We start from the raw sequence: 15,025 nt of genomic DNA on the forward strand, positions 1-15,025 counted from the left end.
TATATCTACGTAAGCTCAGAGGAAGGTCAGAGATCATAGAAGACAGCTTCCTTCTTCTTCTCGCCTTCTCTTCCGTCCATGGCCGGCGTCCGGGGAGGACTCTGTTCATCCATCACCGCCGACCCTTAGGCTCGAGCTCTCCTGACCCTCATAACTCTCTGCTTTCTCCAGCAGCAGCTCTGGGATTCCTCGGGACTCTTCCCAGTTCAGGGGAGTGCTGTGGGAGTTGCTGGGGGTGGGGGGAGGCGAGAGGCTTTTGCCCATATCTGAATATATCTGTATATAATTGTATATATTTTTCTTGTATGATTCATTAGTGTTTTAATTAAAGCTGTGTAGTTTAGTTTTCAATCCAGCCAAGTCTCTCTCTTTTTCTCTCTCTCTTTCCCTACCTGGGTGGGGGGGAGGGGATCGAGAGCATTGTTGTCAGACCTGAGTCAAACGGTGACACACACACAAACCAAAACAAAAATAAAACTAAAATCTACTTTAGCTATCCTCTTTTTCACCAAAAAACTTTAAGTTTGTTAAGTGTTGGTAGCACATTATGTATTTTGGTTTGTTTACATCTGAATTGCATAATATTATTTACGAAGCTGTGTAACTAAAAGCATGTAGTCATCTGAACAACTAAGTACAATATTTTTCCACCTATTGATTCTTAAGTAAGATTTTTAAAAGCAAACTCAGTTTGACAGCTGTGAAAACTGCAGTCATGTAAGTGTAAGTCTGCATAATTCAAAGTACACATATATGCAAAAACTCCTAGTGAAATATAATAAAACTAGAAGCTATATTTCTGAAGAAATTAAAGCTTTACAGAATAAAAAAAATGTACTTAATTTGTGACGTGTTGGAAAGAAAAATTCAATATCCACTACTTGGGAAACAGTAATTCTAAGAATAGTATAATTTTTCTTTATTGTGGTCTTTTCTGAGCTAACAGAAGGTGCCCAGACTATCAGAAAAGCTGTGAATTAGTGTCAACCGTTTCCAGACAATGTCCCAGAGCTTCTTCTGACCTAAGTCGTTCTATAAATATTCGCTTTATTACAATGTCAGCTGTGAGCCTGCACATGAAGGTTGAAGTTTACAAATAAATGCATCCATACAAAAGCATATATATGCATTTTTCTTCATGTCCATTTCTATTTTGCAATTTTTAGGACAGACATCAAATCAAGATCAAACCAAGATGAGTATATTGACTACTTTGGTCAGAAAATTCCTCCAGAGACTAAGTAGTCTTCACTAAGTAAAGGAGCTGATCTGTAGAGATTATATCTATCCCTATTCTGTCAAGAACTTGACTACTCAATGTTTTTATATCACCTATGACAGATTTCTTTCTTTGACATTTTAAGATCCTCAGATATCTGGAGGAAGCTATGGGAGCTGTGTTTTTGCCATTGGAAATGACATTTTTTGTAGCTGATACATTTTAAGCTCCCTGTGTTATAATGAAGTATATATTTTTCATGAGTTGATGAGCAGTATGTTTAATAATATAATGCATGATATCTTAGTGTGGCAAAACATTAATCTGAATATCAAGCAATGAAATAATAACTGTCTTTTTGCTGCCGGGAGCCACCATTTGAACAAAACTGTCAAGACTACCTTACTTTATGTCACATGTCAGAGTTCTTATTTATCACATTTACTGCAACAGCAAAACCACATTATTTTATGAAATATAAGCCTAGCTTTCCATACAACTCTTGAGATAATCTGATAATATAGCATTAACTGGACTATACAACTGTGATATTTATTTCAGAAATTTCCCTGTAGGCATTATAGACTCTTTTAGGGAATTCCTGGAGATTTTTTTCTTGTTTCCAGTGTCATAGTAAATTCTAAACACTAAAGTAACTGTTAGCTGCCAGACTAGAGCTTCAAAGTGCAATGTGGTTGTATAATGTACTCTTGCTGTTCTCCAAAGAAAAGTCTAGAGATAAAGGAATCACTGAAGGAAAACTATCCGTTGTACCAAATATATGACTGAACTATGGTGAAATTGTTCTAGGGAGAGTAAAGAAAGTAAACAATTAACCTGCTGTAAGCAATTTTCAGTGATGTGTACATATTTTAAAAGAAGGACTGGAATTATTAACTTCCTTTGTAATTACTGGAAAATTTCTGACTGATTTTTAGTTCTATAAAGAAAGGTTCATCCATCAAAACAAAAGACATTTGCTGAAGATCCTAAATTTTTCCTAGAATTTTGGCTCACTGAATTTTCAGTACATACACTTAAATGTGGAATTTGAAATTTCGTGTATCAAAATTATGAGAACCAAAATTTTTTTCTCAGATTGCATTTTATTCATTCTTTTATTTCTACTGTGGCCAGCTTGACATTTCACCCAGATATATGGTGAAAACTGTATTAAAAACTTGATGGAAAGAAAAATGAAGTTCAATTTCATTGTGATGGAGATGTTTCAGTGCTTCAGGAAAGCATATTTATTTTTTAGAGAAAAAAGTTTACCTACTGCTATTTTTTCAAGCCCTCTATTTTCTTTTTGTTCTCCAAATAATTTAAATACAAATAATCTGTCTCTGCTGTAACCAGGCCTATCAAGAAAAATCTGAAAATAGTCTAAACCATACTGATGTAGAGAGACTTAATAGCTCATAAAATACAACTCTAGTTCATTAAGATTATGGCTAGTTTTAAATTAAACCAATATATCTTGCCGGCATTTTGTCACTCTGCTGAGTCCCTCTCAAGTTCCTTATCAGCTTATCAAGCATCAGCTCTTCTAAATAATTTTTGCATGATTTGACAAATTTTGCTGCTTCATAGTTTGACTGCACTGAAACAAATACAGAGCATTTTGGCACTGTGGATTATGTAGGGGTCCAAAGCCCTGCCACCTTCTCAGGGTGAACACCACAGCACACAGGATAAGGCCCTTGGCAAACCTGACCTTACCTTGTAAAGATGAAATATTTCTCATAATCAACAGGCTCCCCCGCTAATTGAAATGCCTGTTTTGACACATTTTATCACACATCTAATGGGCCAGAGAATCTTACATCTACATCCTACATCTGGTGTATTCCTTTCTCTCCCTGGTTTTGTAAGTCTGCTATGGGGAAAAAAAGTAATCAAGAATGTCTAGAGAGACTGAGCTGACCTAATGAACATATGTCTGAGTTAATGAACATTTTCATGGACTCTGTCAGTGCACTTCCTAAGGCAATTGTAGGCACTGAGTGGCTGTCATTTTCTGAGCTGCAAAATTGCTCAGCTAGCTTGCCTCAGCAGTAAGAGAAACTTCAGTTAGTGTCGCTATTAATAACTGCATTTAAAGGAGCTCTAATTTTCAAGGGGTTCGAGCTTTTGTTAGGGACAGAATGCTGCACGGATTGATTACTTAGATCCATAACAGCATGCTGCTAAGTGAGATTGAGTAGTCTGATTTCTTAAATATTTTATTTATTTCCTTTAATTCTCCCAAAGTCATGCAGCTGATAGGAGAGAATTTGGAAGAATATATGTATCACCAGGTGTTATGCTAGGAACAGGTTTGCCTATCTAGAAGGACTGTCTCTCTCCTTACTTCTCTGTCTGGGTCAGCTCCTATTTTCATTCTAGCTCTGGCATGCAGCCTTATGAAATATATATCCACTTGCTCCTTTAAATAACATAAGGATTTATTTTTGTTTTTGAGTACGAGGGATGGTGCAAGGGTCCTCCAAGTTGTTAGCAAGTGTAAGTCTGTTCTGGTAGTATCTGGGATATTTTTGCAACATGGTGTGCCAGCTTTGCTATCCTTTATGTAAGCAAAAGCACATCTTACCTCACTAAGGTTGTCACAGTGGCATATGGTTATTTTAATTAAATTGTAAGTTATTTTAATTAAATTGTAAGTTATTTTAATTAAGCTCATGACAGCAGACTTCACTCATTCTTTGGGATTCTATGAACACAGCTAGCCTGAAACTATACACATAGAGTATTCACAAATCCCCAGAGAATGAAGAGTCAACTGCACCATCTCTCCTTCCTTGCTCAGATAATGGCATGCTTTTCACAACAGTGGGCTTTTGTTGGTTTTGTTGCCTTTCAACTAAACTACAAAAGAAAAGCTACAATATTTTCCATCATCAACATCAAAAAAAATAATAATTTTACCAGCCAACTAATGTAATATGACTGATTGACTCATAGTAGAAAGGCAATTGCATTTCAGTGGAGATAAATGTAGAACGATGCACTTAGAGGAAAAAAAAATATATTTTTCCATAAAATACAAATGGCTATAAGCTGCCTGTTCCTACCCAGTGATAGGGTTATAACTGGCAGTTCTGTGAAAAATGACAGCTTAGTACTCTATGACAATCCAAGAAGCAAAAAGCACTAGGAATTTTAAGGAAAGAGGGAGAAAACATGAAGACATCTTTATTTCTTCATACAAATCGACAGTGCTTCTAGTCGTTCAACACTATGCACAGCTCTGGTCACCAAGGGGTGTTTCTAGAGGGATGTGTCTCCCTCAAAAGGGATATAGAGCAGTTGTGGAAAAGTAGAGAAACAAACAACATGAAGAGTTTCCATAAAAGGAAGAACCAAAGTGAAGATTCTTCTTTACAGAAAAGAGATGCTGAGAGAGGTGTGATACAGGTCTACAAAACCATAGGCATAAAGAAGGTAAGTAATGATTGTTTATCATCTTTCCTGTTGCATGAGTTAGAGGCATCTTTTTAAACAAGTAGGTGTCATAGTCATGCAAATTCAAAAAGCAAAAGGACAAATATATAGAAGAAAAATCCACCCAAGCCTAAAATCACTCAGGAAGTCCATTTGCTGTGAGATATCTTGGGGAATTGCACACATGATTTATCTCTTTCTCCTGGCCTGTGTTCCTGTTCACTGTCAGAAACAGATAACTGAGTTAAATATACATTTGGTCTTACATCTGATATGATGTAAGATTGCTTCAATGAAACTGAAAATTATGTACATTTCTTCTGTAAAATGTTTAGTCCAATTTATAAGCTTTAACTTCTGTTTTCTATTCCATTTAAGGAAACCTCTCTAAATGAATTGTCCAGAGAAGGGGCATGAAGATGATCAAAGAACTGCAGCACCTCTGCTATGAAGACAGGCTAAAGGAGTTGGGGCTGTTTAGCCTGGAGAAGGGAAGGCTTATAGCGGCCTTCCAGTATCTGAAAGGGCCTACAGGAAAGCCGGGGAGGTGCTTTTCATCAGAGAGGGCAGTGATAGGACAAGGGATAACAGTTTTTAAATGAAAGAGGGTAGATGTAGGTTAGACATTAGAAAGAAATTCTTCATCATGAAGGTAGTAAAGTACTGGAATAGGTTGCCCAGGGAAGTTGTGGAACCCTCCCTTGAGGTGTCTGGATCAGGTTTTGTGCAGCCTGGTCTAGTGTGAGGAGTGCCTGCTCATAGAAGAAGAGTTGGAACCTGATGATGTTTAAGGTGCCTTCCAACCTTAACCATTCTATGATTCTATAATACACATATAACCATCTCCCAAATAAATCTAAAGATAGACACACTTTTCTTCTAAATATTAGAGACTGCATTCCTTCCATCCCATGTAAATAAATGATTTAGACAAGGGGATAGAGTGCAGCCTTAGTAAACTTGCAGATGACAACACTAAGCTGGGTGGAAGTGTCTATCTCTGTGAGGGTAGGGAGGCTTTACAGAAGGATTTAGACAGGCTCAATCGATGGGCCAAGGCGAATTGCATTAATTTCAATAAGGCCAAATGTTGAGTACTGCATTTCTACCTCAACAACCCCCAGCAGCACTACAGGCTTGGGGAGGAGTGGCTGGAGAGCTGCCCAGCAAAGAGGGATCTGGAAATGTTGACAGACAGTTGGCTGAACATGAGCTTCCAGTGTTCAGGTGACCAAGAAGGCAAACTGCATCCTGGCCTGTATCAGGAATAGTGTGACCAGCAGGACCAGGGAAGCGATCTTACCCCTGTGCTCGGCACTGGTGAGGTAGCATCTCTAGTACTGTGTTCAGTTCAGGCCCCTCTGTACAGAAGGACATTGAGCTACTAGAGCGTGTCCAAAGAAGGGCAAACAAAGTTGATGAAAGGTTTGGAGCATATGTCTTACAAGGAGTGGCTGAGGGAGCTCATGTTGTTTAGACTAGAGAAAAGGAGGCTGAGAGGAGATCTTACCTCTCTTTACAACTACCTGAAAGGAGGTTGTAAAGAGGTAGGGATCAGGCTTCTCAATGAAATTACAAGTGATAGGACAAGACATAACGGCCTCAACTTGCACCAGGAGAGGTTTAGATTGGGTGTACGGGGAATTTCTTTACCAAAAGGGTTATCAGGCATTGGAACAAGCTGCCCAATCAGTGGTGGAGTCACCATCCCTAGAGGTATTTAAGAGTCATATAGACATAGGTACCTGGGGAGCACAGCTGACTACTCATGCAGAACTGCCCATTAGTTACCTATATTTACACTTTCTCTATTTAAAGAAAAATACAAAAAATATCATTCTGTACCCATGTCCGATCTAACTCCTCAGGTGACTCAGAAGACTAATAATGATATTTTCATATAAGATGATTACAATAACTTTGGTGAGGTTTTAGTAAAGAAAAATAAAGGAAACAAGCCTTTTTCTGCTTTTCCTTTTTCTATGCTATAGAGTGATTCCTCAAAATCAATTAGTACCAAAAAAGAATAAAAATCACAGAGGATTTTGAATTAAGCACAGAGAAAGTTCACAGTTAAATTTATTGCAATGTGCATTTAATTTAGATTTATCTTTGCACAGACAACTGGTAAACTTGTGAGCTTTCAGGCAGTAGGTGCAAAAAAAAAAAAAAAAAAAGGAATTTATGCTGACTGTAGTTCTTGCTATTGCTCTGTCTCTTTGGAGGTCTGGAAATTAGATTTATTTTCTGTCTGGTGTCAATACTGATCATGGCAGGCAGGCATCTCCTTCACAAAAGCCACCCCTCAGCAGGCACTAATCACTCTCCTCATTGTCAAAGTCAGCACAAAGGCCAAGGATTGAATGAAAATAAAACCTCAACCTCTGTCTGGTCACTCCTGGTCAGGGCTGAGGTATGTGGAACGATTATTACCTGAGCTGCATTGTTCTTATCCTGTGGATAAATTGAGAATATCCATCTTCCAGGCTGTCAATCCAAAAACATTTATGAGCACTACATCCCTGGAAAACGAAAAAGAAAAAGAAAGAAAAAGAAAATAAAAATAAAAATAAAAATAAAAATAAAAATAAAAATAAAGAAAAAGAAGAAAGAAAGGAAAGGAAAGGAAAGGAAAGGAAAGGAAAGGAAAGGAAAGGAAAGGAAAGGAAAGGAAAGGAAAGGAAAGGAAAGGAAAGGAAAGGAAAGGAAAGGAAAGGAAAGGAAAGGAAAGGAAAGGAAAGGAAAGGAAAGGAAAGGAAAGGAAGGAAAGGGAAGGAAGGGAAGGGAAGGGAAGGGAAGGGAAGGGAAGGGAAGGGAAGGGAAGGGAAGGGAAGGGAAGGGAAGGGAAGGGAAGGGAAGGGAAGGGAAGGGAAGGGAAGGGAAGGGAAGGGAAGGGAAGGGAAGGGAAGGGAAGGGAAGGGAAGGGAAGGGAAGGGAAGGGAAGGGAAGGGAAGGGAAGGGAAGGGAAGGGAAGGGAAGGGAAGGGAAGGGAAGGGAAGGAAGGAAAGGAAAGGAAAGGAAAGGAAAGGAAAGGAAAGGAAAGGAAAGGAAAGGAAAGGAAAGGAAAGGAAAGGAAAGGAAAGGAAAGGAAAGGAAAGGAAAGGAAAGGAAAGGAAAGGAAAGGAAAGGAAAGGAAAGGAAAGGAAAGGAAAGGAAAGGAAAGGAAAGGAAAGGAAAGGAAAGGAAAGGAAAGGAAAGGAAAGGAAAGGAAAGGAAAGGAAAGGAAAGGAAAGGAAAGGAAAGGAAAGGAAAGGAAAGGAAAGGAAAGGAAAGGAAAGGAAAGGAAAGGAAAGGAAAGGAAAGGAAAGGAAAGGAAAGGAAAGGAAAGGAAAGGAAAGGAAAGGAAAGGAAAGGAAAGGAAAGGAAAGGAAAGGAAAGGAAAGGAAAGGAAAGGAAAGGGAAGGAAAGGAAAGGGAAGGAAAGGAAAGGGAAGGAAGGAAGGAAGGAAGGAAGGAAGGAAGGAAGGAAGGAAGGAAGGAAGGAAGGAAGGAAGGAAGGAAGGAAGGAAGGAAGGAAGGAAGGAAGGAAGGAAGGAAGGAAGGAAGGAAGGAAGGAAGGAAGGAAGGAAGGAAGGAAGGAAGGAAGGAAGGAAGGAAGGAAGGAAGGAAGGAAGGAAGGAAGGAAGGAAGGAAGGAAAAGACAGAAAGACAGACAGAAAGACAGACAGAAAGAAAGAAAGAAAGAAAGAAAGAAAGAAAGAAAGAAAGAAAGAAAGAAAGAAAGAAAGAAAGAAAGAAAGAAAGAAAGAAAGAAAGAAAGAAAGAAAGAAAGAAAGAAAGAAAGAAAGAAAGAAAGTATTGACTGTGCTTCTAGAAGCAGTGAAACAATGTTAGTTGTACATCTCTGTCATGATCTATTTGCTTTCAGCTGTAAATGACATAGTGGAGATACATGCATTTAAATATTGTAAACTTTAGCAGTTTCAGCTTTGCATCCTCAACCAGTATCTAATTATCCTGGAGTATAATGCTAGCGACTGGCTTCCAACTGGAATTTACCCCACTTTCCACAACCCTCTGAACCTGGTTCTTCAGTTTTTAATAAACTTCCTTGTCCATTTATGTATCCTGTAGTTTGACAGACAATCTACGAGGAATTTAGGGGAGACACTGTCAATTGCTTTTCTGAAGTAGAATAAAAATATCACCAAACATTCACTAACCCAGTCACCTCATTGTAGATTATCAGGTCAGTCAGCCATAATTCCCTTTGATAAAGCCATGATGACTATTACCAGTGAGCTGTCTGGCATTTATTCACTTAGAAATTCTTTCCAGAAGGATTACACCTTCCCAGGTCAGTGATGTGATGTAGGACTGACTGTCTTTTAGTTTCCCAGATCTTCCTTCTTACCCTTTTTAAATATAGGAGTGACATTTCCTCTCTTCCAATGTTCGCAGATGTCTTCAAGTTGTCATGACTGTGCAAAGAGAACCTAGTTTGGCCTTCCAGTGACATTAATCAGCTCCATCAGTGTTCATGGGTGCAACCCTACAGGCCCTATGGGCTGAAGTATACCCAGTTTGTTTAAGTGCTCTCTAAACTTTTCCTTTTCCACCAGGGTAAGTTTGCCTTATTCTAGCTTTTCTGTCTGGTCGCAGGAGCCTGGGGTTTCTGAAGACTGTTTTTCCTGGTAAAGACTGAGGCAAAAATGTACCTAGTGCCTCAGACCTTTTGTGGCTTTTGTCACAGTCACTGTGTCCCATCCAGCAGCAGGACCACATTTCCCTCTGTCTTTTGGGCCATTTATATACTTAGAGAATCCTTTTTTTTGTTACCCTTCACGTCCCTTCCCAGACTCATCTCCAGGTCAGCCTTGACTTTTCTAACCCTACCCCTGCATGAGTGGACAGCAACTCTAGACTCCTCCTAGCTGACCTGCTTTCTTCCATATAAATCATTGGTATAATTGAGCTTCCCAGCTATCACAAGAAGGAAAACTGAAGCATTATGGTAGAACCTATGAAAAGTGTGTTTTATCAATTTACTTTGTAATATTTGTCTAATATTAAAGAAGCATAAAGTGTCCTCATTGTCACAGGAGAAGAAATCTTTTCTGAGCAGAACAACACATTGTCACAACTAGATCACATAGTTCAGTGCTCAAAGAACAGCAGGTCAAATCTCTAAATTATTTTAGTTGAATATTCCTTCCTGTGCTGTATTTATCCAGAGGTGAAGCACAGCATTCAGCTGAAACCTTCCCTCAGTGTAAATTAAGGTAACTGTACTGAAATCAGTGACTCAATTACTTCAATAAAGATGTATTGTTAAATGTGAGGATCTGTTAAAACATACTACTTTTTCAGTCTTGCATAATGATTGAAAAGAAAACATAATGCTGTCAAGATGTTTTGAAATTACTGAAACCACTTGACCATAGAGTAGAGCTCTTCTGAAACCTGGAACATGTCATTTCACTGTTTCAGTAGCCAGACATTAAGAAAAAAATCTTTAATGAAATGAACACCAAATAAAATAAATAAATAAATAAATTAATTAATTAATAACTGAAGGAGCAGTTTAATGTGTATTGTGTGATGCAATTTGTTTTCGTTATCATGGGAAACAATGTAGGAATATTATAAATTCCCATTTATAATTTGGAATTGTATTGTTAAAATGATTTAGTATAGACTAACGATTTGGCATAAATTAAAATGTCCTATCATATTTTAGACAGACTAACTAATTTGAGTGGTAATGACTCAATGTTTTGAACAAGAAGAAATGCAGTCACTGGTACAACTAAGATTTTCAGCATTTCTGAAAGAGGCAAAGGTTAATCTAGGAAAACAGAAGAAAGAAATGCCTTCACTTACCTCATTAATAAGGAAAATTAATTATTTTTATCCTGTGATATATTACATGTTCTAAATATATATATAAATTACATTTAGTGTTTAAACTCTATAAAGATGGAATCAGAATAGGAACACCTGAAACTCATGTTCCATGTCATATTTTCTCATGAACCAAATTACTTGAGATCATATTCTAAATGGCTTTAAGGCTCTGCAAGACAATAAGGCACCAGTTTGTTACCTAGGAAAAGGAAACAGTATATCAGCTTGGCAACAGATTAAATAACTTGTACTTCCATCAGCAATACAGATAGTATCATACAATAGTAGAATCATAGAATACAAGGTAGGAAGTGACTCCAAGGATCATCTGACCCAGCCCCCTGTCCAGCTGAATATTGAAAGTGTTCAATGTTGGGGAATCCACTATTGCTTCCCTGAGGACATTATCCCAATGATTGCTCTCATTGTGAAAAGCTTTCCTCTTGTATCCAGTCAGAATCTAGTATCCACGGACCCTCACCCTTTCCAAGTGAATCCTTGTAAAAACATTGAGTCTTCATCTTCTTTATAGCCACCCTTTAAGTACTGGAACATGGTGATAAGATTTCCCCTAACCCTTCTTTTCCCCAGGTTGAATAAACCCAGGTCTTCCAGCCTTTCCCAGTCCTTTGATGATCTTTGCAGCCCTTCTCTGGACCCTCTCTCACCTGTCCACATTTTTTTGTATAGTGGGGACCAAAACTGGACTGTGTTCCAGGTGTGACCTGACAAGCACTGAGTAGAGAGGAATAATGACTTCTTTATCTCTGCTGCTTCTTTATCTCTGTGCTTGTTGATGCAACCCAGCATCCTGTTGTCCTTTGTTGCTGCAGCAGCACACTGCTCACTCATATTGAGCTGTTGTCCACCAGGACACCCAGGTCCCTTTCCTTAGAGCTGCTCTCCCTACAGGTAAATCCCAGTCTGTGCTGCATACTGGATTATGTTCTCCCAGGTGCAAGACCTTACATTTGTCCTTGTTAATCCTCATAAAAATCATGTTAGCCCACTCTTCCAGTATATCCAGGTCTTTCTGCAGGGTGATTCTCTCTTCTGAAGTGTCTACTTCCCCACACAGTTTGGTACCATCAGCGAACTTCACCAGGGTACACTTGATCCCATCTTGATCATATAATATGATATCTTGATCAGATAATAACAAAAGCTTTTTTCTCAATTCTGTTAGTATTATTATTGTAAAAAACATTCCTAACGGCAAGCTGAAATAACTTCTTTACACATATATAAAAGCCATTAAGAAAACCCTCAAACACATAACATGTTTTAATTTTCACTTCACAGCTTGGTTCTAAAAGCAGTTATACACTTATTTCATTCATATATATGAGTAAGTCCAGTTGCAGAGTTTGATTCTGAAGTTTTACACTTATTTAATCAGAGGAGCTACTTGAATATAAAGCTCAGAACCCTAAAATTTTAAATACTGTTAGTAATTCTGCGAGTCAAAATGCAATAATAAACTACTGTAGTACAGTAAAAGCATAACTTGTCCACTGAGTTCACTAGACAAGACACAGGACAAATAGAGAGAATTTGATAGAGCTTACCCTGTGTAGAATATTGCCTGAATTTTGTTCTCTACTGTACAACATACTGAGGAATTAGAATTACTAAAGAGGGCATTAAAATGTAAAATTCAGTTCTGCACCTAGGAATCTGACTTAACCCATGTAATGAACTAGTCCTACTTCAAAGCAGGTGTCTTTTTTTCTCTCAGCTGTAACTTCATCAGAAGATTAAATGACTCTTTAAATTTACCAAGAAAAAAAAAAAAAAAATTAGATTCCTCCTTAATTTTTGTCTTTCTGCCATATTATCTGCATCTTTCAATAGTGTACACAACAAAACATACAGCGATACCAAGTCACAGTGAGACTATTTAGGAACAGAATTTGGACTCATGTCTGAGTTATTTTGGGTTTACAAGTTTAATTCTGACTTCAATAGCCTTTGCAAATACTTTGGGGTAGCTGCACCTCATGAATTTGTCAGGTTCTGATTTCCATTACAGTGCTATAATGTTGTCAGAATTTCCCAGATGCTACAGGAATTACTTCTGATTTACATTAATATTAGCTTAGTAAGAACTAGTGCCACAGCTATTCTGGAAGCGTATTCTAAAATGCCTCGTGTGTCAGCTAATCACATTTTTTGAAGGCTTATATTTTTAACATCATAGGCACTAAAGCATGCATTTATACAGATATAGAATATATATATGGTGTGGGGTTTTTTAGTTCTTAAAGTATAGAAGCTTGTTCAGGCACTTGCAGATTATTGACTGCTACTATTTCTCTTTTCTTTGGTTCCCACAGAACTATAGAACGAATTCTAACAATGAATGGTTACCATGATTAAAGGGAGCCTACTGCAGGTTTTTCACCAAAACTATAGGCCATGAGAGAGAAGGCAATAGAAAATAATGTCATGACAAACAGTCCTTTAGTCAAAGGAAGAGAACTCCATTACCTTCTAGATGTTATCTGTCATTACATCAGTGATTATAAACTTTTCTACAGAATGCACAATATATTTAACTATTTCTTTGGGGATTTTTTTTTAAACCACATCCCCAATAAAGATATGAAAATATAACTGGAACCAGAAGATCCTGGGATAGAGACTTTGTGGTGCATGCTACAGCTGAAGACAAGTTTTTGAAAGATGGTGTCATCACACAGAAGACGTAACTGTTGTTCTGAGATAGTAATCCAAGCACAAGACTGAGAAAATGGGAGAAAGTCTATAGCTAAAATGGTTAGCATTTTCAAGATACCAATGTTACCTCTGAAAAGCTAGGTAATACCTCACTCCTGTACGAAAGACTCTGAAATTTACAAAGAAAATTGTAAAATTTCATTATTAGGATTCCCCAGTTTACCAGGGAAGTTCACCAAGCTGTTTAAGTCCTTTTTCAAAATACTTATGAATTTGCCATCATTCCATCATCAATCTTCAGAAAGAATTGGTTAGATATTTCTCAAGTTATTTTTGTGGGTTTTTTTCTGAAATTTAAGGTACTGCAGATATAGCAATTAACTAAATATTCATGGGAAGTTATAACTGGTGACTGCACATTTAGGTGACAATAAAAATTTTGTAGGATACCACCTGACCCTGCAACTAAGGCCCTAATTTTCCTATAGGGACTGAGTGGCCTAAACAGTACTTCCAACAGACATATTTTTTCCATCTCCTTTTCCTGCAATTTATTTACTTACACATAACCAGCTAAAAACTGCTGCCTCTCTAGGTTCAGAGCAGATATACAGCTTTTGTAAAAGCTGTATGCAAGCAATTAAGGCCTTCTGTGCCTCCATTTTCACAAGCTCCTAAAATATAGAAACAGCTCAATTTTCATCTTAGCATTTGTCCTGACATCTTTGTTTGAAATAATTCCTGGCAGCTTGACAACTTGGTAGCACTGACTTTCTTTTCCAGTCCCTCAAAACAGATTGAAACATAAGTACCACATGTCCAATCAGGTAGTTTTTAAGGGCTATTTTAATGAGGCTTTTGAGGTGGCAAACTATTTGCAATTCAGGTGGACACAGATGTTATCAGGGTTCTAAAAATATAATTTACATATCTATCTGAATCAGAAAAGGTGACCATGGAAGATTTTAATTTTTTTGTTTGGTTTGGTTTGCTTTGTTTAGTTTTAATTACAGGAGTCTGAACAATATTCAGAAATATCAGTTTTCAGGAGAAAAAGAAAGTTCAAAAAGTAATTACTTTTTTTAAATTCAAAACTGTGTAAGCTCACAAACATTTCTGTTCTCATTCTTGATTTTAACTACAAACAAGAAAAAAAGTGGCTCTTGAGAGTAATTGCAGAAAATGACTGACTTATCAAATTTCCTTGCCAGGTAAAAAAGTAGAGCTTTGCATCAACAACTCATAAAACAATGAAGAAAAAAAAAATTCATAAAAATACATCTTATTTAAACTGAAAGGATGGTTTTATCCAGAAATGCATTCAAACTGCTTAAAAGTCCAATTTTTCACCAGTGATTGCATTATTCATCAGATAATTGGAGCATAACTTCATTATCAAACAGTGTCAATTCTGCTTTTCTTTTAGCATTTATTCCAGGGGTTTTTTTAAGGAATACCTAGTAAGGAAGAATTTTTGGCATGAGCAGACTTTTTTATGAATCTATGCATACCAAATTAACCTCAAGAAATAAATTTTACAGATTAAATTGTAATATGCATGCATTTGAAACATTTCTTGTATATGTCAAAAACATGTTCTTATTCCAGTTATGAAGAACCACACTAGTCTCTAAAACTCTTGTGTGCAATACGACAACCATATAAAACACACACAATATATGTTTAAGAAAAAAGGTACTGGTAGAGTAGTAGTCTTTTTTTTTTTGTGCTGTGAGAATGTGATGACTCTCATAGACAGCCACTACTTCCTATAGACTAATGAAGTTTCATATTTGGATCAGAATCATCAAAGCTCCAGAACGAAGCATCAAGGCTC

The sequence above is a fragment of the Apus apus genome, chromosome 2, assembly GCF_020740795.1.
Source record: "Apus apus isolate bApuApu2 chromosome 2, bApuApu2.pri.cur, whole genome shotgun sequence".
Taxonomy (NCBI): domain Eukaryota; kingdom Metazoa; phylum Chordata; class Aves; order Apodiformes; family Apodidae; genus Apus; species Apus apus.